Source organism: Wyeomyia smithii, chromosome 3 (assembly GCF_029784165.1).
Source record: "Wyeomyia smithii strain HCP4-BCI-WySm-NY-G18 chromosome 3, ASM2978416v1, whole genome shotgun sequence".
Taxonomy (NCBI): Eukaryota; Metazoa; Arthropoda; class Insecta; order Diptera; family Culicidae; genus Wyeomyia; species Wyeomyia smithii.
The window spans coordinates 105,867,725-105,894,364 of NC_073696.1; the positions used below are offsets into that span (position 1 = coordinate 105,867,725).

The 26,640-nt window shown below is 39.7% G+C and overlaps 1 protein-coding gene across 3 annotated transcripts in view; it reads left to right on the plus strand.

The window, feature by feature from the left end:
* Positions 1-26,640, plus strand: part of LOC129727737 (uncharacterized) — a 212,654-nt gene that overhangs the window by 20,223 nt on the left and 165,791 nt on the right. For 2 of the 3 annotated variants that reach the window (XM_055685852.1, XM_055685849.1), the window contains exon 2: positions 5,716-5,729. The exons of the other annotated variant lie outside the window; for it this stretch is intronic. The gene's annotated coding sequence lies outside the window, so the exon portion shown is untranslated. The remainder of the gene's footprint in view (positions 1-5,715; positions 5,730-26,640) is intronic. 3 annotated transcript variants of the gene reach the window in all.

A 26,640-nucleotide genomic window follows, 5' to 3' on the forward strand; every position in this document is an offset into this window, starting at 1 on the left:
GATTACGTAACCAGCTGAGGTCCCGCAGTCTGCAAACCCGTACTAAACTTGCACTCTACAAAACACTTATCCTTCTCGTGGCGTAAAAAAGAGGCCAATCGGTAAGCGTCTGGTGTTTTTGAGCGTAGTGTTTTGCTTTCAATAGCCAAAGTCATGGCTTTGCATGCAAGCCTTCTGTTACTTGTTTTGCGTCACGCCGATGACAAGTTTAATTCTCGTTACTCTCGTATAAAAACTCTAGCTTACAGAAAGTTAGTCTTGATTACTGCAGTGAGATGACGGTTGACTTTTGTTGAAAAGTGACTCGACCCGCAGCCGGCAGAGCACTAGCTGATTTTAGCGCAGTAAGGCTGAGCAGGCAACTCGTTCGATCGCAGCGTTACATAGCAGACGGACTAGCCGGCGGACTGCACAGCATTGTTGAACATGTCCAGACAACAGATTTTTGTTCAGATCTGGCGAGTCCATTTGACCAATGTTGATAGCTTCTAGTATGCCGGTAGCGTGTGTTATTGATCGTTAAGTTCGTTCGTTTGCTTGCATGTGCAGGGTGTGCGGAGAACAATAAATGAACTAGAATTATTTTGTGTCAATGGTAAATGGCAATCCAAATAAACTTGTAAGTATTGTGAGAAATACCAAAATTTTGTCATTCACAACCGATTCCAAAAGTATTGGAAGGTAGAAGATAATGACAATCTCACAATGGTTACGGATGAAACAAACTCGTGAAATTCGGATAAGTTGTAGGTGAAAACTTCACTCTAAAGACATTCGTGACAGAAGCTCAAGCGTTCATTTTTATTTACTTTTTAAGGAATGTTAATCTCGAATTAAAATTGTCTTTGACATATAAGCAATTCCATATGAGTTTATTTGTGTTGCCATTGACGATTCCATTCCGTTTACCACAGGAACGGTCGAAGGCTAAATTTGGCCAATTTTACTTTTTTCTTTTATTTTTATTATGTTTTATGCCTTACATGTCGCGAATACGTGGACATTCTAAGGCTCACCTACATTGTCGGTTTTGGAACAGTCCGTTGCAGTTCGAAATAAAAGACCGTTTCGGTCGATCTTTGGACCTTTGCGTGACCTTTACTTGAAGCTGTGTGAATCGAAGCAGGGATACATCACAAAGCTGAATAGCAAGGATGAACTGTAAAATTCCTCATAAATAATGTAAATCTACAGAGTTAAATAACCAGCAAATCACAAAACAAAGATGCAGAGCCTAAAAGGCTAAACAATTATTATGTAAACCATGTGTAACCATATAAAAATATAAATAAATGTACTTCAAGCTTCAAAAAAAAAACATAGCTAAATATTCCTGCACGTAGTAGAAAAAACTGGGTTTGATCTACATTGCTTTGGAACAGAAAATATTAAAGAAATGGGATCAAAATAGTTACACTTTCCTGTTAGCTACTTCACGTTTTTGCAGAATGTGTTGTTTCAAAACATTTCCCAATGGCAAACACACAACTAAGTCGGGAGAGCGAAATTTCCTTGGTTTATACTAAAACCAGATTCTGTTAAGCTTCGTTCATCTACCCTATCGGTTAGACAAATATTCCCCAAATAACATATCCATCCGAATATATTTTTCGGACGTATGCAAATGTTGTTCCCTGGCTCTTCCCTAGAGTCTTTGAGCCCCAATGCGCGTACAAATATAGTAACATTACTTCCCAGCCACTACTCGAGGTCTCTTCTACTCCAAGCTGCGGCGGCCAACAGCAGAAAACCGTCCGAAGCCAATCCCGATGAGTATGTATAGCATAAAGCTTCGCCAGAAATAACACTTTTATTATTGTTGCTACTGCTATTCATCATCATGCTCTCGCATTCGGGCTTCGATGGTTGGTCGACTGACTCGTTGGTATGCAGTCTCGTTTGCACGCCTCACCGCACGCTGCTCAGCCACCATACCCCCCTCTAAAGGGAGAGCGCAAAAGTCGTTATCTTACATAAGCATCGGAAAACCTGTTTTCTGCGTGCTGGGCTTCCCGCGGCATGGTTACCTGCAGGAGAATAGCCTCTAACTCAACTTGGGCTGCAGGTGATTGACTGCGAGTGACAAACCTACAACCGCACACACGCTCATATTCCCGGTGGGTGAACGCAGAGGAGGTCAATGAGACCTTTCCGGCAGTCAAGGCATGAAGAGTTCAGCGATTTGGTTTTGGTTTGGTGCCGAATACGATGGGTGAGTAATGCAACTTCATCATACACAATCGTCGTCATCATCATCATCATGATGAGTGACCCGCATCACAGTTCTTGATAAACCGAAAACCGAACATCCCACAAACGGTGTTCAATCTGACATGACGACAATTGTGCCAGGCGGTTGTTATGTCTATCTGCACCCGTAGACCCGTAGACGAGAGCGTCGTTTATGGCACATGATTTGGTTATGAAATTTGTTTTCACTATCCGTGGCAGTGAAGAAGCGCGCGAATGTTCACGTATCATGCCGTACACATTGAGACAACGAGTCTGACAATTGAAAAGTGTGGATCGTAAAAAAAATACGCACAGTTGAAACCATGCTGCTGCTAACGACGCTACCGCCGAGTTTCCTGGCCTTATGTAGTTCGAATTGGGGGGAATGATTGATTACAGCCGGTATAAAAGCTTGCAGATATATGCATTCGCTCATCATACCGAAAGATGGTTAAACTGCGACTTTGTACGTGAGTTTAACATATTTTAAGGTTATTCTTTCCACGCAAGGTACAGCCGAATAAATAATGTTTATTCATATTTTCCTTCACGGTAGTGTTGTATTCTACCAAGAGTTGTCTAATAAGCTTACTCGCGTTTTTTACGCTCAAAGTCGCTTTAAAGTCAACAACTTTTCTTTATTTCTCATCAGTATTTAGATATATCGATTTGAAAATAAAAGCTGTTTTCAAATGTAAGTCTGATTTTTATTTGAACGAAGCATGGAAAGTTAATTTGAACTCTTAGAGAATGCTGTAAAAACCTGGTCGAGTGTACACGAAATCCGTCCATAGCAGAAGATTTAATTTAAATAATGAGTGTTACGTAGCGCTATTTGTTGTCGGCGCCAATACGATAACGCAGCGGTTCTCAACCTTTTTTTGTCCACGTACCCCTTGGCGATATTTTCCAAACCAATTGTACCCCCTGGCTTGGTAGATAATGTTGTGGTAGTTTTGTTCAGATTCATGTTGTGGTAGTCTTGTTCAGATTCAAAATTGAAGTATGATTTGTTTGATTGCAACAGTCATGTTTTTAGAGCAAGTTCGAACAACAAATGAAGTAGGGTAACGGGGCTATTTTGGCAAGCTTTGGGAAGTGTTCGCACAGTTCATTAAAAACAAACACGATTTTTCAACATAAATACCTTTTCTATTATACCATTGTTAAAAGCTAATTTTCTATTTTAATATACACCATTCAACAATGCAATACATTGAAAAATATCCTTGAAATATCAAAATTTCTACGAAGCACTAAAAACATATTTTGGTCCACCAAATTTTTACTTTGGCTTACCTTTATATCTACAGACGTGTATGGAAATAGTTCGGACTAATTATATTTAAGATCATCATCTGTATTTTTAGAGCAAAAATAGTGGGTTTGAGGAGAACATCCTTCTGCTGTATTTTTTTGTAAATTTTAGGCATCTAAAAATGAAATGATTTGGCTTATAGCGGTTTGACAGGCATTCTCATCTAATTTCATATCGTTAAATGTGATAAATTAAAAAGTAATTACCTGTAAATTGTCACAAGCTGCTTCTTTGTTCACGTGCAACGGCCGAACGGTAATCAAAGAGATGTCAAAACTTGGCATGGCCAAAATATGCTTCAGAAAGAGGCAAACATATTTCGGCCATGCGTTTAACCACTTTTTCAACTTTTTCAAACATGTTAGAGTATACTAACTGTTTCTATGGCATTTTATTGATGTTACTACAACAACGAATTGTTTCAAAAGCTTACATATTTATTACAATAGCTTCCGGACGTTGACTTGTATATTACCACTTCCTCTTGACTTTGGGTTGACTCAGCCATGACTTTGAGCCAGTTTTTCGCCGAGAATTATAGTGTAGTATGATTCTTAGGTGTGTTATTCAATGTTGCATGCATAGTTTTCTAATATTCATTGAATTTATCAGATAAAATGCGTGAAATGTTACCGGGTTGGCCAAAATATGCATGTGGCCCAAATTCCCCCATTACCCTACTATCAAGAAAAATTGGTATGTTCGCCATTACTGATTTTTCTTTCGCGTACCCCCTGAAGGCTCTCGCGTACCCCTAGGGGTACGCGTACCCCAGGTTGAGAACTGCTGCGATAACGCGGAAGCTAATAAAGAGCAAGAAACTTGATTTTCGTATAATCCTGTTGCTCAGAGCACAGCTGCTCGAAACGCCGATCTACAATGCAATAAGTCGAGCAATCTCATTTTAATAGTAGCCCATTTGTCACTTTCCACTTCGCTCTAGCAAACATCCGCGATATTATAAGAACACCCTTCCGAGAATTCTCGCTTTCCATAAATCCTGGGGGCATCCATAAATCTGGCATTCTCATGACCCTCGCCGAAAAGCCCGGTCATAATGATGAAAAACGCTAAGCATATAACATTAGCAGCAAATGGCATTTGGGGGCCGGGCGGCGTTAGCAGCCTGTTACACGATTTATCACAATTGAAGGAGAACATAATGATCACGGGTAACAACACATCCTTTCCCTGGTTCTTCTTGAACCAGCCATCTCGACCATTTTGCGGTGTTTTTTTTTTTTTCCTTTCGAGAGGAGTGAACTTCATAAAGTATTATGCTTTGGGATTTCCGTTCAAGTCAAATATAACCCCTTAATACTACCTTTTAATCAGCGTTTCTAACCATAAGTTATTATCTATCGATTTAAACTGTCCCGATTGACATAAATAAACATTCATCCAGGTGTACTTTGGTGTATAGGTGTAAAACGAGTCCTAATCAGATAACCTTGAAAGATTTAGTAACGCTGAAGATTGCACCAACCAGAGACAAATATTTTTAATTGGATCATCGTGCCAATATACAATCAATCACAGAATGCACTCGTTCTGGCGTCAGCATCAGCAACCAAAGTTCATTGGCGTGTCGCCACTTGTGCCTGTTTTGAAACGGTGGCACTTTGGCAGTAAACTGATAAGAGAAGCCGCCTTCAAAACATACTTTGTTTATTATTTGTATATGATTAGTTACACGTGTGTTGAAATAGAAACATGCAGTTGCAAAAGTACATTTTTTCATGTGTCCCAATTAGGACTTTTTTCTTGCATTGCTGGCAGGTTTGATTGATATGAAAATCTTCCATGAAAAAGCTCTCACTTTAAATCATTTTGACACTCATAGGAAGCTTGAAATTCAAAAATATTGATTACCGTCGGCAAACCTTTACCAGTCTGACTGGTCGTTGCGATTCTGATTCACGTGCGATGACTAATCATACAAAATAAATAAACAAAGTGTGTTTTGAAAACAAACTGACATATCAGCTTACGGATGAAATGCAGCCGTATCAAAACAATGCAATGCCAGTAGTAGTTTATCAGGCAGCTGAAACTATGGCGGTACGGCAAAGCTTTCCAATTTATTTTTTTTTTTTTTTTGAATAAATTGATCGTTTAATTTTGTTTGAAAATTTAATTTCTTATGTTGTTTCTTGTTTTTTCAGATTCAACGTTATTGGTAAGTGATTAAAACCATCATTGTATTACTCATTTTTTATATTTCTCCGTATGGTTTTTGTGGTGTCAAAATAAGGTAAACGTAAATCATGAGATTGAGTTTTACTGATTCTAAAGAAACATTCAAAAAGTCCTATCTGCTTTGATCGATCGTTTTCTTTTAACCGCTACGACTTATTAAACACGTTTCATGACATCTTTTTGCCCAATTTGCTAGTGGAGAGTCCAATCTAGCGTTCTAAGCGAAAACTACGTTAGAGAAAATCGCTATATTTGAACCATTAACAAAAAGAAAAGTCAATCAAGAAAAGCGACGAAAGCAGATTAGACCTTTTGAAATGTTTCTCTACAATTGCATACTTCAAAGCGATCTTTATTGGTCATTACGATGCTATTGAATTCAATTGTTCTTTTTGTGCTCCATCATGACATCTATAATTCTATCATGTTTTATTTGTTTTATTTATTTAGTTTTATTGTTGCAATCGGCTTCCTTAATAGCCGAACAAGGGCTTAATAAGAAATAACTCAGCCATTTGAACAATTTTTATACATGCTGATCGATTCTATAGAAGCGATTATTCATTCTATGTGCAGCTTGTAGAAAAACTCTTTTACAGCGAACAGTCGATGGCTTATAGTCTGAATAAGCGCCAATATGACAATTCCATGACTAAGATTGTACATTCTGTTTTTCTGAAAAAGTACTCTTTCAACTTTATTACAGCTACGACAAATATAATTCAAAATATAATTCGTCTTAATTGGATTTTTTTTTATTGTTTAGGCGATTCGAACACATCTAAATCTTTCGTTTTTTTTGCACTTTTGTGTGTATTTTTCATCGTTGATTTTTATATTATTGTTAGTGAAAATTACCTTTTTAGTATCCAATTATTTTACTGCCAGTCTCGAATCTCGAACTCATGCTCATGAGGTTGCTGGTTGAACGCGTTGCCGATTCATCTACCTTGACATACATGCATGCGTATCGATTTAACTCGTATACTGAATTGTAGCTGAACAAGCGCTTCAGCATTTATATCAAACAATAAAAAAATATTATCTTATTCAGACGAACATATATTTTAAATTTCATTTATCGTAGCTGTAATAAGGCTGAAAAAGCACTTTTTCAGAAAAAACAGAATGTACAATTTTAGTCATGGAATTGTCGTAAGAGTTTTTTCTACAAGCTGTACATAGAATGAATAATAGTTTCTACTGAATCAATCAGCATGTATATAAGTTGTTCAAATGGCTGAGTAATTTCTTATTAAGCCCTTGTTCGGCTATTTAGGAAGCCGAATATAGCAAGTAGCTGTTTTAGTTTTCCAAAACAGATTGATTAAGAGCTGAATAAACACTTAGAAATACCTTACTCGACCTATGTTCAGTCGCCAACTGAATAAAATTAGTGATGAAAGCGCTTTTTCAACCAAAACATGTTCCTTGGGTTGGTAGTATGTTTGTAAAAACAGTAGCTGCTTCAAAAAGTGATTTGGAAAAAAATTTGGCATTTATGAAGCAGGTTGACAACGACAGAAACTCTTGTTTCTGATGAAAATTCCCAATTTGCTCTGCTATTAGAAATAATACCCATCGGCTGCATTAAAAGCCTTAAAACCATTTTAGAATAGTTCATCGTACTCAAATTAATTGACAGTAATTAAATTAAAATAACATACTGACTTCTTTCTGTTTGGTATATTTTTGATCATTCGGTACAATTCTCTATTTTTATGTACACATATGTTTCGCTTTTCAAAATATCTCACAAATTTTTCAACACCGGATAAAAAAATGATAGATTTTTAGACAGGAAACAGTAAGTATCAAAAAGCGTTTATTCAACCAGTTTGTTCAGTGTTTAATCGATGTTTACTAATAGCAATTTTTTGAATTGAAATAGCGCTTAACCAGCCAACAATTAAATAATGGCGTGGAGTATTTTACAAGTTTTTCTAAACCTGAATTTATTACTTGTTCAGCTGATAAACCAACCTGATCGTTATGGCAATCCGTTTCACCAAACTATATTCAGCTATTTTAAAATTATTAACTGTTTCATTCAGCTCAATTGTTTATTGGGATGCTGCCGAAATTTCATGACATGTAAATAACTTTTCTCAAGAATTTGTTCTCGATGTGACGATACTTTTATTATTCTGGTAGCCATGGAAAAAGAATTTCTTGTTCTAAAAATGGACACACGGTTCAAAGTACAGGCACAGACTAACAGACGTAACACTGAAGCCTAGCTCCATCGTCGCAATAAACGGTCATTTCAAATTTCCAATCAAATAACATTCGTCGCGCGACAACGACATCTGAGGCACTGTCAAGCAATCTCACACATATTTTGTGGTTCTCAATTTGACAAATGCACGTGCGCTAGCGCTAATGTCGAAAAAGAAGACGCAGCTGTTTGTTCAAAGTTGCTTCCAGAGTAAACAACTTTTCGTCCGAAAAAAATAATTTTGGGACCTGCGTGCGTCTTCAGCAGCAACCGAGATCTAGCAACCCTGTCGGCAATATTTTTACGAGTCAAAAACTGGATATCCAAGGTTCTTTTTTATTAATATTTGCATGGGAGTGGCTCATATTCATTTCACACGCCATTTTTCTTGTCGAACGGGCTGCATATCGCCGGAAACGTTCCTTCTCTTCTTTGATAACTGCTGGAGTCCGAATACTCCGTTTTTAACCAGGTTTCTTCTTGGATACAATCGTGCCTGTATCATTGAACCGCTTGATGGTCCTGTAGGCGAGTAATCTGCTTAAATTCAGATGTGACAGCTCCCTCCTGATCTCGATGTTAGTTAATCTTTGCAGGTGAAAGCAATGATGGTGATCGGCGATAAGATCGACGATAAACATCCGATCTTTTTCAGCGTGTGAGTCAACTTCGTCTCTCAGTCGGTTCTAATATTCATCGTACGATATGCCAGTCCGAGTGAACCAATTCGGAGGTTCGCTGAGATAATTCATTCTCTCTCTGAGATGGAATTTCCAATTGCAACAAACCGACGATTCGCTCTTCGCTGATAGAATCCAAGTGTCAGAACAAAAGAGAAGAATCGCGTTACGATAATTATCGGAAAAAAGAAGTGATTGCGATCGCTTGCACAATTATCCCCCTTTCTTTCTGAGTCGCAAGTGTTGACAGTTAAATAGGTTTTTCATCGTTTAACAAAATGTTGCTTGCTGTTGTCATTGTCAACTCAATGTACCTTCGTTCGTCGGTTTTATTTGCATCGAAAGTTTGTTCACTAATGTATGTTGGCCGATATCGAAGTTTTTTTTAAACAAGCAAAAACCCGCACACATTTTGGAAAAAAAAATCCGCAAATAAAAATAGATTCGAAAAAAGTTTGCAAGCTATGCAAAAAGTAACAACAAATAGTTGCCATTTGAAAAAACAAAATTGGTCACAGACTCTGAAAAACTGCATATCACAAACAATTCTGTAAATCTGGTATCCCTGTTTGGTACTGCCTTGTAGTTGGTCTAATGCTTGCAGTTTTTTCCCTCTCTGAGTTTTTTGTTTGCGATACAGTTTTACGATTATCCGGACACTCTCACTCACAAGGTGATTCAATCCAAAAATTTTCGTTCCACGGCTCGATCGGATCGGGAAACGATAATGAATTACCGATTGCAGCAAATGAGACAATCGGAACATCGTATTAACGAGCGACGATAATCTAGCATACAGTTAACAGGCTAGAAAGTTCACGGAGTGTTCTTTCGGCAATTTATTTGTCATATAGGTTTTCTTCTCGTCAGACGATACTAAACATCGCGTATTATACGTGATCAGAATCCAATAGGATTCTCTCATGATAATTCTCTGATACGATTTTAACCATCCTTGGGTGAAAGACCCTTATTTGTTCTCTATTTGCATCCATTGCAATTCTCTTGAGAGCGGAACTGAAAACTGACTGACTGTATTTATCCCGAACGAACAGTTAACACGTCACTCTTTTAAAACCTGCTCAGATGTTTGTCATGCTGTGACAGGAAATATTACGCCCTAGTAACGCACTCGAATACGTGTAGCACTTCTATGTTGCCACCCTGTAGAACTACTTACTATTGCGGCGACAAAACTACCGTAAACTGGGGTGACTTTGATCACCGATTTTTGTTGCATACAAACAATCGGTTCAAGCAGATTCAAAACAACAAGTTGACAACAAAGAAGAAGAGGTACGTGATTTTTTGCCACTGCACTGTTGCGCTAGTTTGAGCGCAATGGATGTGGATCCCTTAGCCCCCGATCCCCCGTCTCCAAACCCACCCGACCCTGTCCATCCTGTTCACCCCTCCTCTGTCCCTGCTTTAGTCAATCCTCGTCCCAGGCTTTACCAGGACGGATCGATGGGTCCACTGGTCCTTTACATGAGGCCCAAACCTGGGGGGCAATCGCTGAACATTTTACAAATAGCGAAAGACCTGACGAAAGGGTACAAGGCCGTGACAGAAATTGCAAAAGTCAGGCCGAACAAGCTCCGTGTCGTGGTCAATAACCTTAAAGAGGCCAACGATATAGCTTGCTCAGAGCTTTTCACACGGGAATACCGTGTCTATGTACCCGCTAGAGATGTGGAGCTCGACGGTGTCGTGACCGATTCGAGTCTGTCCGTCGAGTGTATTCTGGAAAGTGCCACCGGGTACTTTAAGAATAGCAAATGCCCTGGTGTGAAGGTACTCGACTGCAAGCAATTGCGGTCGGTATCGCTCGTCGGTGGCAAAAAAGTTTACACTCCTTCAGACTCGTTTCGAGTTACGTTCGCCGGGTCTGCACTACCAAGCCACATCTCTATCCAACAGGTTCGTCTCCCTGTGAGACTCTACGTGCCCCGCGTCATGAACTGCCTGAATTGCAAGCAGTTAGGCCAAACAGCCGCCTACTGCTGCAATAAGGCACGTTGTGGCAAGTGTGGGGAGAATCATGCGGATGATTCCTGCAAGAAAAATGCTGAAAAATGCATTCACTGTGGGGAGAGTCAGCATGAGCTCTCGACATGTGCGGTGTACATGCAACGCAGGGATAAAATAAAGAGGTCTTTCAAAGAGCGTTCGAAGCGTTTTTACGCTGACATGCTGAAGAAGACTGTTACCACTTCTCCCATCACATCAATCCCTTTTGATCTGTTGTCCTCTGATGAAACCGATTCTGACGATTCACCAGCGGGAACATCTTACGCCAATCCTGGGGAGTCTAGAAAGAGGAAGAATATTTCCTCTCCTGAACTTCCCCGAAAAGGTCCTAAGATTTCCCAAAGTGAAATGAATAATACAAACAAACTTAAAAGTGCAGCTGAAAAACCGAAGCAAACCCCTCCTGGACTTGCAAATTTAAAGTCCCAGAAGGAGTTCCCAGCACTTCCTGGAACATCTAAAACCCCAGTTGTTCCCTTTGCACATCCAGTTGATAAATCAAATGCTGAACTGGTGAAATTTTCTGACATTGTGGACTGGATTTTTGAAACTATCAATGTACCCGATCCAATTAAAGTTTTTCTTACAGCATTCCTCCCAACAGTTAGAACATTTTTGAAGCAGTTGACTGCTCAATGGCCCCTCCTTGCTGCGATTGTATCCTTCGATGCCTAATTCATCTGCGTATATGAAGGATTCTATCTCTGTCTTACAGTGGAATTGTAGAAGTATTTTACCAAAAATTGATTCATTTAAAATTTGATAAATAAAAACAAATGCGATGCATTTTCCCTTTGCGAAACTTGGCTTACTTCGAATATCGATCTTAACTTCCATGATTTTAATATTATTCGCCTTGATCGAGACACCCCATATGGCGGAGTACTTCTAGGGATTAAGAAGTGCAATTCCTTCTATCGTATTAACCTCCCCTCGATTCCGGGCATTGAAGTTGTCGCATGTCAAATGACAATACAAGGTAAAGAGCTTTGTATTGCCTCAATATATATTCCCCCCAGAGCACAGGTTGGGCAACGGCTGCTCTTTGATTCAATAGAACTTCTTCCCTCGCCACGTTTGATTTTGGCAGACTTTAACTCTCATGGCGTGGCTTGGGGTTCTCCTTCTAATGATAACCGCTCCTCTTTAAACTACAACCTTTGCGATGACTTCGACATGACGATTTTGAACAACGGTGAAATGACACGTATCCCGAAACCTCCAGCGCGCCCAAGCGCTTTGGATCTATCCTTATGTTCGACGTCGCTACGGTTGGATTGCACATGGAAGGTAATCCTCGATCCTCACGGTAGCGACCATTTGCCTATTCTTATATCAATTACAAACGGGTCATCTCGCATGCGACCAATTGACATTCCGTATGACCTCACACGGAATATCGATTGAAAGATATACGAGGAAATGATTTAAAATGCGGTCGAGTCGTTTCAACATCATCCACCACTTGAAGAATACAACCTCTTCGCGGGCTTGATTCTCGACGCCGCGTTGCAAGCCCAAACGAAGAAATACGCTGGCGTAACGATCAAAGAACCGCCTCCTACTCCGTGGTGGGACCAAGAGTGCTCCGATGTCTACACGCAAAGATCCGACGCGTATTTGACCTTCCGGGATACAGACAGTGCCGACGACTTTAAACGTTATTTGGAGCTTGATAACAAGTTTAAAAGCTTGGCTAAAGCAAAGAAACGCGGATATTGGCGTCGGATCGTAAACGAGACGTCGAGGGAGACATCAATGAGTACTTTTTGGAACACAGCCTGAAGAATGCGGAATCGCGTAACGGTCAACGGAAGCGAGGAGTCTTCAAGTCGGTGGATATTTGATTTTGCCAGGAAAGTATGTCCGGACTCTGTCCCTGAGCAAAACATTGTTCGCGATGCGTCTTCGGGCCACGACGCGATAGAATCACCATTTACGATGGCAGAATTTTCAGTTGCCCTCCTGTCCTGTAACAATAACGCGCCTGGGTTAGATAGAATCAAATTCAACTTGTTGAAGAATCTACCCGGCAATGCCAAGAGGCGCTTGTTGAACTTGTTCAATAAGTTCCTGGAGCAAAACATTGTACCGCAGGATTGGAGGCAAGTGAAGGTGAACGCCATCCAAAAACCAGGGAAACCAGCTTCTGATCACAACTCTTATAGGCCGATTTCAATGCTATCCTGTATCCGGAAATTGATGGAAAAAATGATACTCCGTCGCTTAGACCACTGGGTCGAATCAAATGGTCTGCTATCAGATACTCAGTTTGGCTTCCGCCGTGCCAATGGGACGAATGATTGTCTTGCGTTGCTTTCAACCGATATTCAGCTAGCGTATGCTCGCAAAGAACAAATGGCGTCTGCGTTCTTGGACATTAAGGGGGCTTTTGATTCCGTTTCTATTGACATTCTTTCGGGTAAACTTCACCGGCAAGGATTTTCTCCAATTTTAAACAATTTTTTGCACAATTTGTTGTCCGAAAAGCACATGCATTTTTCGCATGGCGATTTGGCAACTTTTCGAATTAGCTACATGGGTCTTCCCCAGGGCTCATGTTTAAGTCCCCTTCTTTACAATTTTAATGTAAATGACATCGACGTATGTCTGGCAAATTCATGCACGATAAGACAACTTGCAGACGACAGCGTGGTCTCTGTCACAGGAGCCAAAGCTGCCGATTTGCAAGGACCATTGCAGGATACTTTGGACAATTTGTCTGCTTGGGCTCTACAGCTAGGTATCGAATTCTCTCCGGAGAAGACTGAGATAGTAGTTTTTTCTAGGAAGCATGAACCTGTTCAGCTTCAAACACAATTAATGGGTAAAACGATCTCTCAGGTTTTGGTGCATAAGTATCTTGGTGTCTGGTTCGACTCTAAGGGCACCTGGGGTTGCCATGTTAGGTATCTGATGAAGAAAAGTCAGCAAAGAGTAAATTTTCTTCGTACAATAACCGGATCATGGTGGGGAGCCCACCCAGGAGACCTTATAAAGCTTTACCAAACAACGATATTGTCTGTAATTGAGTACTGGTGTTTCTGCTTCCGCTCCGCAGCAAATACACATCTGATCAAACTGGAGCGAATACAATATCGTTGTTTGCGTATCGCCTTAGGTTGCATGCAATCGACCCATACGATGAGTTTGGAGGTCTTAGCTGGAGTCCTACCATTGAAAAACCGCTTCTGGAGCCTGTCTTCTCGTATTCTTATCAAATGTGAGGTCTTGAACCGTCCTGTGATTGAAAATTTTGAAAGGTTAGTCGAACTTAATTCTCAAACCCGTTTTATGACATTGTATTTCAATCACATGTCACAAAATATTAACCCTTCTCCGAATATTACAAATCGTCTCAACTCATTGAATACTTCTGATTCTACTGTGTTTTTCGATACATCCATGATAGAAGAAACTCGTGGAATCCCGGATCATTTACGCGTGCAGCAGATCCCCAAAATTTTTTCCAATAAATATCGAACCATCAACTGCGACAATATGTTCTTCACTGACGGATCACTTCTTAATGGGTCCACTGGCTCCGGTATCTTCAATAACAATTTAACCGTCTCCCATAAACTCGATACTCCTGCTTCTGTTTACGTCGCAGAATTAGCTGCAATTCAGTACACCCTAGGGATTATTGAAAAAATGCCCACGGACCATTATTTCATCTTTACGGACAGTCTCAGTTCAATTGAGGCTCTCCGTTCGATGAAAGATGTTAAGCACTCTCCGTATTTCTTGGGGAAAATACGGGAACATTTGAGTGCTTTATCCGAAAGATCATTTCAGATTACCTTAGTGTGGGTCCCTCCTCACTGCTCGATACCGGGCAATGAGAAAGCGGACTCTTTGGCTAAGGTAGGCGCAACAAAGGGTGACATTTATGAAAGACCAATTGCCTTTAATGAATTTTTTGCACTTGTACGTCAGAATGCGATCATCAGTTGGCAAAATTCTTGGACCAGAGGGGAACTGGGAAGGTGGTTACATTTCATTATACCCAGGTATCGACGAAACCGTGGTTCAAGGGGTTGGATGTAGGTCGTGATTTCATTTGCGTGATGTCCCGGCTTATGTCCAATCACTATAGATTTGACGCGCATCTCCGTCGTGTTGGGCTCGGGGAGAGTGGTATCTGTGCCTGTGGTGAAGGTTATCACGACATAGAGCACGTTGTTTGGTCATGCCCTGTACACCGTGACGCCAGGTCTAAATTAATAGCTTCCCTCCGAGCCGAGGGTAGAGGGCCAGCTGTTCCTGTTCGTGATGTCTTGGCGAGTCGTGACCTATCCTACATGTCCCTTATATACATTTTCCTGAAATCCATCCATGCCCCAGTCTAGTCCCATTCCTTTCCACCCACATTCAACAAAACGGCAAGAACACGTCGTAGACCTCGATTTTGGAATCAGCAACTTAACCCCGCACGAATTCGCCAGGACCTGAGAACCAGAGGCCTTCTGTGCTCAGCGGCACACACCATATAGTCACTTGAACACCAGCGAACAGCAACAACAAATCATAACCCGCAACTAAACCCCGCACGATGCCACCAGGACCCGAGGATTACTGCATATTCATGACCATTCGACGATCATCAGACGACCATTTAACTACAAAACACTGATTTAAAATACATGCTAGTTTTAAGATAGACTTAATTTCAGCTCGTAGTCGACAGCGAGGATAAAAAATTTGCTTTAAGATTTTAAGTCATCAGATATAATTGGCGCCGTTAAACATTAAATTGTATTTGTGCCGTGTCAAATAAACGATGTATGAAGAAAAAAAAAATACGTAAAGTTTTTTTATTTTGTTCCCATACTAGTTCTTAAGATGAACAAATACTAATGCATTGTGCATTTCATTGTTATTTTTGCAAGTTTTCCTCGAAGGCAATGTTGAGTCCCAATAATCTCCACAGCGTATTACACATATTTCTTCTTAACAAAAATCCAAGACGTGAAGTAACATGCAAATTTGGACAATTGCATAAGTTATATTTCTCGTGGACTGGTTTTTGATGATTTTAGACCACCTTCCCTCTCAGTGGATACACATTCATATATATTCTAAAAAAATTGTTTGAATCTTGGACATTGACCAACATAAACTGTTCACGTAGAATGTGAATGACCTCCAAATTGCTTTCCATATATCGTTTAAGTCATTTTAGGCTGTTTAATTTAGTGAAAGTAGCAAAGCGTTACTCAGAATTCATCAAATTAATGAAGTGATCAAAGTCACCCCGGAATGATGATTGGTGTAAAATTTTTAGATCATAATTAAAAACAGCAAAATTGTTACTAAACTTTTGAAGTAGTGACTGAATCTTTCTCAATGCATTTCAGTACTTATTTTAAAAATATCAAACAATATTGTTTTCAGTATATCTTGAAAATGTTTAAGATACAATCAAAAAAGTGATCAAAGTCACCCCAGTTTACGGTACTTACTATTGCTGAATCTAGAATACATCGCCATATCACTCGATCTTACCCTGCAATCCACCAGTCATTTCTAACAACTATTACGCGGGCGTCCTCGTCGCACACATCCAACGAGCGCGAGATCTTCCCCAAAATCGATGGCCTCTATCGGAATTAATGCTAAATATAGTTTTTGCTGATCGTTCCTCCGGCATTCTAGCTACATGCCCAGCCCGCTGTAGCCTGCCGATTTTGATGCCTGGTACACTTCATGGTTTATGCGTCTGCGCCAAACACCATTTTCAAGTTTTCCACCAAGGATTGATCGTAAAATTAAACGCTCAAAAACACCAAAAGCCTGCCGATCAGCATCTCACGGTGTCCATGCTTTATAGCCATAGAGAGAATCAGTATTGGTATTCATGTGGAGCTCGTAAACAAATACCCAGCCGTGAAAATACTTACCTCCATTGACGAGTAATGGAAGGTACACAGTTTACGGCTCGGTATTCGTATACGAGCTCGATGTGAAGACTCCTAGTGTTTTATAGAGTGCTAGTAACCCATACAAGTTTGAAGGCTGCGGAAGCTCAGCTGGCTGCGCAATCCGTTAAAAGCCCTGTTTGTGCCATTTGCACTTGGTATATCTCCTTTTAATCTTTTAGAACTCGGTTCTCTTAACTGAGTCGTACGCTTCCCTTAAGTCTAAGAACAGATGGTGAGCCTGCAAGTAGGATTCTCAAAATTTCTCAAAAACTTGTCGCAAGGTTAACATTTGGTCCGTGGTGGAGCATTCCCCTAGAAAACCACGTTGGTATTTCTCAAAAAAAGTTTTCTGCAACGACCTGAGTCGATGACCCTTGATGATGAGTATGAGTATGAGACCCTTTAACCAGTAAGAGAGCAAATTTTCATCAGCTCACACTTTCAGCATGATCCGATGAATGGCACGCACACAGCTGTTCGCACCCGACTTTGAAAAGCTCGGTGGGAATGCTTTCTCTCCCAGCTGCCTTGCAGTTCTTCAGCATGGATAGTGGATCCACAGCTTGTCCATCATTCTCAATGTCAATCCTGCTCCTTTGTCTCTGTCTTCCTCACCGTTCCTCACAACACACTAAAATGTTGTTTTTCACGCCTGGCTACCTGTGATAGATTTATCGGTAATCAAATTCTTCTCCCGGTCGCACTGCACATGACAGCACAGTGGGGTGACTCCATACAAAGGCTGGCCAAGCAAAAAAAGGGTCGATAAATGCGACAAAAATCTGGTATTTTTATAATTTTGGGGCACTGAACACGAATTTGGCATCCATTTTTTGTTTGGGGCCGTCCATAAAGCACGAAATCCAATTTTTAATATTTTTTGACACTTTTTTTCTTTTTTATAGATTTTTGACAACAAGTAGTGCCACCGAGCGTCCTCCCTATTCAAAAAAATCGTAATTTATGGACGACCCCTCGAACTAAACAAATTTTGCCTAAATATATATATATATATATATATATATATATATATATATATATATATATATATATATATATATATATATATATATATATATATATATATATATATATATATATATATATATATATATGTATATATATATATATATATATATATATATATATATATATATATATATATATATATATATATATATATATATATATATATATATATATATATATATTGTTTCAATAAACTAAAACAACGTGAGTAATACAAACTAATTACAAATTGAAAAAATCATCATCAGCATCATCATCTTCCGCTGTGATCGCTTAAATCTCGTGTTGAATTGTTTCCAGAAAATTTGAAGTTTATTATACCGTGATCCGGGGTGAGATCGTGCCAAAATATGATGCTTTTTTGTTCTCAAGCTTGTAACGCACACATTTAAGCAAAGAATTCGATCCAAAATACACCAACGATTCTAGAATGTTTTGTTAACAACTACAACAAATATGGTTAAGTTACAATAAACTATAATTTTGCTAAAAATACATGAACTTTGGCTCAAACTCACCCCTTCTATGGGGTGAGATTGTGCTAGAAACAAAAAGTTGAATTTAATACCTGTTAAATGAACAGTAGTGTGTCTACGAACAATCCACATAACTAACATGATAAAACAGTAAGTATAGGGACGACCATAAACGACGTGGACTATTAAGGGGCTTTAGGGGGTTGATCAGAAACTATGTTTCATATGAATTATAAAAAAATGTATGGCTGGATCAAATTGATACATAGAGTAATTAGTTATGAGATCGTGGCTTATAGACAGTCTCTATACACATAGTGGCGTCTCCAGGTAGCCTAAAAAGGAAAAACGTTAGGGCATGAAGTTTGAGAAGACTTTTCGTTTCAATTATTATGTGTCATTGACAACTGTATATTCCAAAAACGTGTGCTTTTCTTTTGTATGCAAGCGAGTGCAAAGCAAAAGCAAACGGGCTATTGCAGAGGGGATTCACTGCTGTCAAATTTCATATATGTGTGTGTTATCGCAGATCAACTCTGGTCCATGACGTTTGTTGGTCCATGATGTTTGTAACTATGAACAATAATGGGGGAAAAATGTTAATAGCTAAACAACATTCATGAAAGTTTTCCGCGGTTTCTCGAGTTTTGATGAAAAACATTCCAATTCTATAATATTTCACATCGATCAATTTCATGACCAAAAGGAACAAAAACCAAAACAAACACCATGTTGCCGAATATGTTGGTTACACGATTTTTGACAGATAGATCCCCCCTGGGCTATTGTTAGAGTTTGGTGGCATGAATTTGCTGCTAGTATTTGACACTTCAATCAGTTTAGCGAATTTCATGATCATAAATTTAAAAGGGCTGAATGTTTTCAATATTGTTTTAAATTTGCAGAAAGTGATAAAATTTGACATAACTAACATTTCAAAAAGATTTGTTTACTGTTTTCTTGTTTAATACTTATTTTATAACTTTCTATTGATAAATTTTGTGATTTTTGCCCAAATTTATATTTTATCCTTACGGATTGAGTACGATATCATAAATTTTCTTTAATGGGGTATTAAGCTTATGATTAAAGTTAATCCTGGATGAAATTTCAACTTCGAGAATAAAAACTAAAAAAATTTGCTATCGCTTTCTTAACTAAAGTGACAATTTGCGCAGTTTTGCGCTACAGCGGACAATATGCATTTGAAAGCTTACGTTTTTACCTAAATTTTTAATGTAGTCACAACCGTGGCAAACTGCGGCAACTAAACTTTTAAGCTACTTTTCTACAAAAAATTACGCTTTTTTTATTTTTTCTAGTGTCAGGCCTACTATGACCAAATTTTACAATATCTAATGGAAAGGGTTTGTTTTGCACAATATTTACAACAACTTTTCCTTTGACTTCAAAGAATTCCAAGCTATCCTTGAAGCTACAGAGCGTTTCAAAGTAATGTACTTTTTTTTTTTCAAAAAACAGACAAAAAACGTCAGTTCGCCAAGCTTTGAAAAATCATAAAAAATTCTGATTTCATGATATTGCGCCCAAATTTTAGATTTAGACACTTGAATGTTATAGCAATAAAGGAAAAATATTATAAAACAGCTAACAAAAAAAAATTTTTTTGGCTGATGGCAAGCGATTCCCCACTGTGGACAGGGGCAAAGGCGTCGGCCACAAATTACGTAACGCATGAAGGGGGGGGGGGGGGTGGAGTCAGCGTTACTTATTGTTACGTAGGGGGGAGGGGGGGTAGAAGAGACAGTTACGTAACTGTGATGTTTGTTCGAAATTGAAAATTCCGGAGGGGGGTCAGGCTGATCAGCGTTACATAGTTTGAGGGGGAGGGAGTCATGTCGAACGTTACCTATCGTTACATAGGGGAGGAGGGGGTCTGAAATCTAGATTTATCGTAACGCTATATAATTTGTGTACGACGCCAAACATGTGCCGGTTCCTGATTCCGTTAATCTTTTTGTAGAAGCTCCTCGCGTCGTGTCTGGAGAAGCAGCCTCCCAATTTTGACGTTTCTTTCGGTGATTGAGTCTCTTTTCAGCGGCTCTAGCTGCTCGATATCTCCCTTCGCTCTGACGTGTCACAGCCGTAGCTAACATGTGACAACTGGCGCAGTTCTTCTCTTTCGTCCCTCGCTTGCACATAGCGTCAAACCACTCAATAGGCTTGGTTTTCGCAGCTGTACCCAACACTTCTTGCGCTGTGGTGCTGATCGCACTGTGGATATGTCTCCACTGTGTTTTCAGGTCCCCTTCAATTTACTCATTGATCCGCTCATCAACTTTCTGCGAGTACTCTGCAGCCACTCCTCTCGTTGATAACCGCTATATGTTCAGCCGTATTTTCCTCGTTGTCCTAGATTCCAACATACTGGAAAACCGGGCAGATCTTGGATATCACAAGATGGTAACCCGAGTCAACGTTTGGTCCTTTGGACCTTAAGACTGTAACGTTTGAAAAGTGCCGACCATCGATCAGAACATGGTTGATCTGAGATTTTGGTGCATTCAGGTGAGCCTACGAATATTACGGCGTGGAAACTTGGTGCTACAGATACTTTTGGCTGCAGCGAAATTAATAAGCCTCAGGCCATCATCGTTCGTGGTAGAGTGAAAGCTATCTTTCACATTTGCATCTTCGATAACGACCTTGATGTCATTTCCTGGGCACTCACTGTAAGACTTCTCAATGAGATCAAAGAACGCGGTGCGTACACATTGATTAGGCTGTAATTGAGGAATTTGCTCTTAATCCTCAGAACACGTCACTAATCGGTCTTCATTTTATGATACGCTCCATCTGTTTCCCAATTAACACGAAACCGACTCCTCTTTCTGCTTTCACGCCACCACTGTAGTAGATGTGGTACTTAATTGGAGTTTCCGCAATAGACCGGAATTCACGTTCTCCCGTTGTCCCTTTTTCGATCGCCTAGATCTAGTTCAGATTCGGTATGCTACCTTAGTAGAGCTGCGATACTTAGCCTTGCGACGGGACTGCCGTTTTAGATATATCTGACGAGGAACCGCATTCATGCTTCAGACGCTGTTGTAGGCCTCCCCCAACATGGAGAGACAGCCGCGTACGTACGAAAACACACACTACGATTCTGATTTCAACCGACAGTCGGCAGAGCAGCTGGTGAAAATCGTCCGAAGTACCCAAAAACGCAATAGCAAAGCCTTGATGCTACATTCTGATTCGGAGCTTGACCTTCTGTTTGTTATACACGGACTTCGCAGCCAATTGTTCAGTGTACAGGACCATTGCGGGGCTAGCGCTACGATCCTACTGACACTAACAGTCTCCTACGACCTAACCTACGACGACTGGGAGTCCCAAAAACGCAATAACCTACCGATATAGTGTTGACGTATTTTTTTTTTTGGAATCGCACAACCTTGAACATCAATCCACCTAAAAAATTTTTTCTTATTTTCAATATATATTTGTCTATAGCTTTTTTCGTGATTGTAAAACAATGAATTTTACAAAGTTTTGAAGGCAAGCTGCAAGTTGAATGAGTAAAACCGTAGAACATTTTGAATTGTTTTGGCCATAACAGACAACATTGTAGACAAAAAACTGATTTTAAGGAGGAGTGTTCCACAAAAAACTCTATTTTGTCGTGTCCAACGTACAGATAGAACACCGCAGGTTCAGCAGCCGCCAACCACGCTCGACGCCTGGGTTCGAATCCCACCGCCGACATAGGTGTCGATAGTTGTGAGGTGGCGTGATCCACTCACAACCAACCCAACTGGTCTAGATTCAATCCTAGCCGACACCGGGAGATTTTCTGAGGCGAAAAATCTCTGGGATCACGCCTTCCATCGCATGAGGGAGTAAAGCCGTTGGCGCCGGTCCGTTAATAAACGGGTCGTGAATTAGGGTCCTGGGTGTGGAGTCGCCTCCCTGGGCGTCGGTGATTGGCCACAACAGTGGCGGAAAAAGACCGACGGAAAATAAGCGAGAATAAATAAAATCTAGAACTCCATCGCTACCTCACAAATCCCACCCCCATTAGTTTAATAGGCAACTCAGTTGGAAAAATCACTCACGTCATTTAACCTATTTGATACCTTATTCGAGGCGAGCAAAAATCCTAATTATAATGTCAGCACGACAGAGGCGTGATAAGCCGCCAAATTCGTCTGACATTCAACCAACCCGCAATCCGCTCTCATTTAACAATCGTTACATTGCATCTTTCCAACGCCATTACACTCCAGCCAAAAACTGCCTGTGCTTCGTCACTTAACTTCGACCTGTTCTGTTTGCATCTTGTGAAGGTGAATGCTGCCGTATAAAGCAATAACCCGCCCCCCACAGTATACCCAATCCAATGCGTTACCCCGCTCAAACTCTTCAGACGGGGAAAACTGCCTGTCGACTCGCAATTGAACTGTGTTGTTGTTGTATTTTTTTTTTGGTTTAGCATCGTTAGTCAGACCGAACTGTAAACAAAAACAACAGTCATCCACCGCGTGTGCCGTCACCATAGTGCTAGCAATGGAATAGGGTGGTAGCGAATAGTTTTCTATCTAACAACTTATTTTTGCTTAGTTGTGCTGAACAGAGAATGAAATATGCCAACTAATAGATATGACACTAAAAAGGGTATTGATGAATAGTATGTAATTTATTTTGTTCTGTCTCTATAATGAGGTAGGAATATCGTCACCACCCTGCAAAACTGCGAAGTACACATCATCTACTTTTGCGCCTTTGGCAGTGAAAAAAAAAAAATTAAACACAATTTGACGTGCCAAAATTGCTTCATCGTTTAAAATCAATTTGACCCCCTGCCTCACCGTGGCACGCACGGCTCATTGTTATTACCCGAGTGTGTGGAAAACTGTTTGGGGTGTTAAACTGCAAACATGAACCGTGCCGTAGGCTTGGAGTGAGCCTCCAAGCTGTGCCCTCGCCCCTCCGGGTGTCCATGATCGCCCATGAATTCCAACGAAGTGCCTACTTTGTAGCAGCTTTGTCAGCCGCACCAGCAAATGTGGCCCCGGCTGAAGACGCATGGCTGTGAAGTTGATGAGGTCATTTTCCTATGCGAGTAATTACGAACCGCCGTAAAAGGCGTATGCACCTTTGTTTACCGATTAGTTGGCCAAACGTAGCAAATTGTTCAGGTGACTAAGGTGATGTATTCATCTACACTTATTTTTTTATTTGTTCTTGAAGAATGAACGTTACAGAAGCAAACTGTATTAGGAAATTATCTGTTAAGTGTTTGTTCAAATATTACAATGAAGTGGGACAAGAATACGCGCTTAGGGCAAACTCCTTCGACGTTGTTCATTAACATTGTTAACGATATATATTTTCCAATATTTACTAAAACACACAAGTAGTGAAAAATTACGCATGAAGTAGGGCAAGAGTGCGCATCGCATAATAATCTTATTTCTTTCTTCGACGGTCAGATGCAATCAAGTTACAGAAACAAAATCGATGGGTTTTCGACCAAAACAATGAAAAAAAGAAACCTAAACCATTGAAAAATCATTAGGGGTCGATGAATGCATTATGTTGGATTTTCCCTTCATGTCCACTTAGTTCTTTTTCAGCTTCACCTTCAGCGTTTCATCGAAATGTTTTCCTTCTTTTTCTGGAAATTGCATTTCACTTTCTGCTTGCTCGTATGCTCGTCATAATAACAGACTTTTGACCCTTCTTACACCTTAGTAGAGTTCTACACTGAAAACAAAATCACACGCTCATACCAAATGCCCTTTACACATGAATATCAATAAACCTACCCAATCATTTTAACAGGTCGACCCATATCGATTTCAATTGGAATCCACGGTATTTTGACGTGTTTTGACATTTGACGAGTTTTAACATTGAAATCTGAGTGTAAAAAAATTGATTTTGGTATGCATGACATGGCGAACCGAAGTGTAAGACACTTGATTTTGTACTGTGAAGTGAAACGCAAGTGTATTCCACTTTGATATGAAATGTTTCATCTATTAGCATAAAAGTAAGTGGAATCCACTTGGCAGAAACGTGTCGATTTTTCATTGTGTAGCACCTAAAACGTGATAGAGGAATCACAATCGATGGCTTCGAAAGATGTCATGATGGTTTCTGACCAGGCTTCGAAACGGTCAGCATTATCATTTGATCTTGCTTCCTTATCGTGCATCACAGTCAGCTTTCGCTCGTAAATGTCTAACTAACGTCGTCGTTGTAAAATAAAAATCCAAATCACCTCTCAAGGTCTTGAGCAACTCGAGTTGAGGAAAAAAGATTATCATTAAAAATTCTGAACAATTTACGCTTTTCAGTGGAAAATTCCCTTCACTTGGAACTGTAAACTACTGCGCTACGCTCCGCTAAAAGCGAAAAAAAATCTAACAGTAAGCGTTATCAAAACGAAACGCTAAAATTGACCCAAAAGTAAACGTTTCGAAGCCAGTTTCTTTCGGGGTAGTATTTTTCCCATTCATCACTAATCGCGTAATGTCACTGTACAATACACAAATTACAGTTTACTCAACAAAACTCAAAGTTATAAATTTTCAAAAAATTTGAAACGGTGAAAATCAAACAACCAGCTATAAACTGCGACTGTCAGATGACTTGAATTTCTTTTTTTACGAAAAATGAAAAAAAGAAAAGAAGACGAATATTGCATGATAGTGAAATATTTCAAAGTCAATAGACCGATTTACGTACGAATGTGTTAGTGACTCTCGTTGAGGAAAATATAAACCAGATGCTGTTTTGTTTGCAACACTATGTTTTTAGCAGCTGGATGAATAGTCAGTTGAGCACTTGATATATGTTTTAGTCTCGGCTTTGAGTGAATTTATCTGTCGTGGTCAGGAATCGGAAGAAGCTGCTGAATTTAATCGACCATAAATGGCAAAAGTGATAAATAGTCGAAAAAACTAGACGAGATAATTCACAGTTTAGAGGAAACAAAAGTAACTTTAGACGGTTGTACACGTTTATTAGTATGTGTATATGAAAAGTCACTTATCTCTGGTTACACTAGCGATACTCAGAGGGAGAGATATGCGGAGGACGTGTTTATTTTCATACGTTTTTATCGTTTATTGTTGAACAATGAATTAAGAATGCTTCAATATTGCATTATCACAGTGATTTTAAACCGGGTGCTCATAAACTTTTTGTATGGTTAACAAAAACTGATCAATTCTGGTGAAAATGTATCAAATTAAACATAAACTAAAAATGTAACACCTTCACGGTTTTTGCGTTGTACTTTATTATTTCTCAGGATTTTCAGGATATCTGGCACACCTGACATGTGAAACCCAGTTGCCAAATTGGCGATTTTTTTTATCGCCTATCTCGCTCTCTGAGTAACTCTAGGTTACACTAACGGTTATGGTGGCTATTTTACATTTCCATGCAAAAGCGCCGAAAAATATCAGCCCTACGGCTGAGTTCCAAGCTCAGATTTCTTCGAAAAGAAAATTTCTTCATTGATTGGCAGAATAGGTTGTTGTGCCAAACAGGTCGTTTTTCATGTTCATTATTTAAAGACTTTAAAGTTAGACCTTGACGCACATTTTGTGCATTGGTCGGAAACCTCGTTCTAGTACTTTTATTTGCCCATTTTCCTCAACCCAATCCCGACGGTTGTTGTCGCATGGTAGTACCTTACCAGATATCTATACGTTGGTTACAGTTTAACAACTATAAAAGTGAGCCAATTGTGCATGTAGATATTGGATAATGAAAGTTTTAGGATCATTTTTCGAGGTAAAAACTGGGGAACTGGGGAAACTAGATAATAAATTTACCATAACCATAACATTGTAGAAATCGCTCCAACCATCTCTAAGATAAGTACATTGAAGTGGAGGAACCTCATTCAGAACTTCGGTTTTGGAAACAATCGCTAAACCTTTCCAGTAGAAAGCCAATAGCACATTCAACACATTTCACTGTAAACAAATCGATTGATGCTTGAACGTTTCCGATGATTGAAAAAGCTTCCCGTGAGAAAGACAAAACCAATCACCAGCGAAACATCATTCATAAGTTATCGCTGCTTGTCCAATGAAAAGCAATTTAACAACCAGTCTTAGACTGGTCGGTTGATTGTTAGTTTCTACTTGGCCACACCTATCAAAACACCCGCAGGTAAAACTTCCTCGGAACCCGGTCTCAAAAGCATACGCAGAGCTCGAAGTCATATCCACGGCACAACTCACAATTAATTCAATCAGTTCAATCGCCATCTTTCCAATTGCTTCGATTAAATAACCATTACCCATTTCGAAAGTCGCAAATGAAACCAATCATTCCTGACGAGAGCTGATGCAATTGTGCACCAATTTTGGCCTTTATGAAACGAATCAAATCTGACTAGCGGAGTATACCTTTGATCATATGCCAAACTACGAAATGCTGATTTATTTCCGCAGAAACAAAAACGTATTGAAACTTTAACCAAAATGACAATCGATCAGATGCAAACGAAACAATCAACAAAAAAGCACGAAAAAAGCTCGCACAA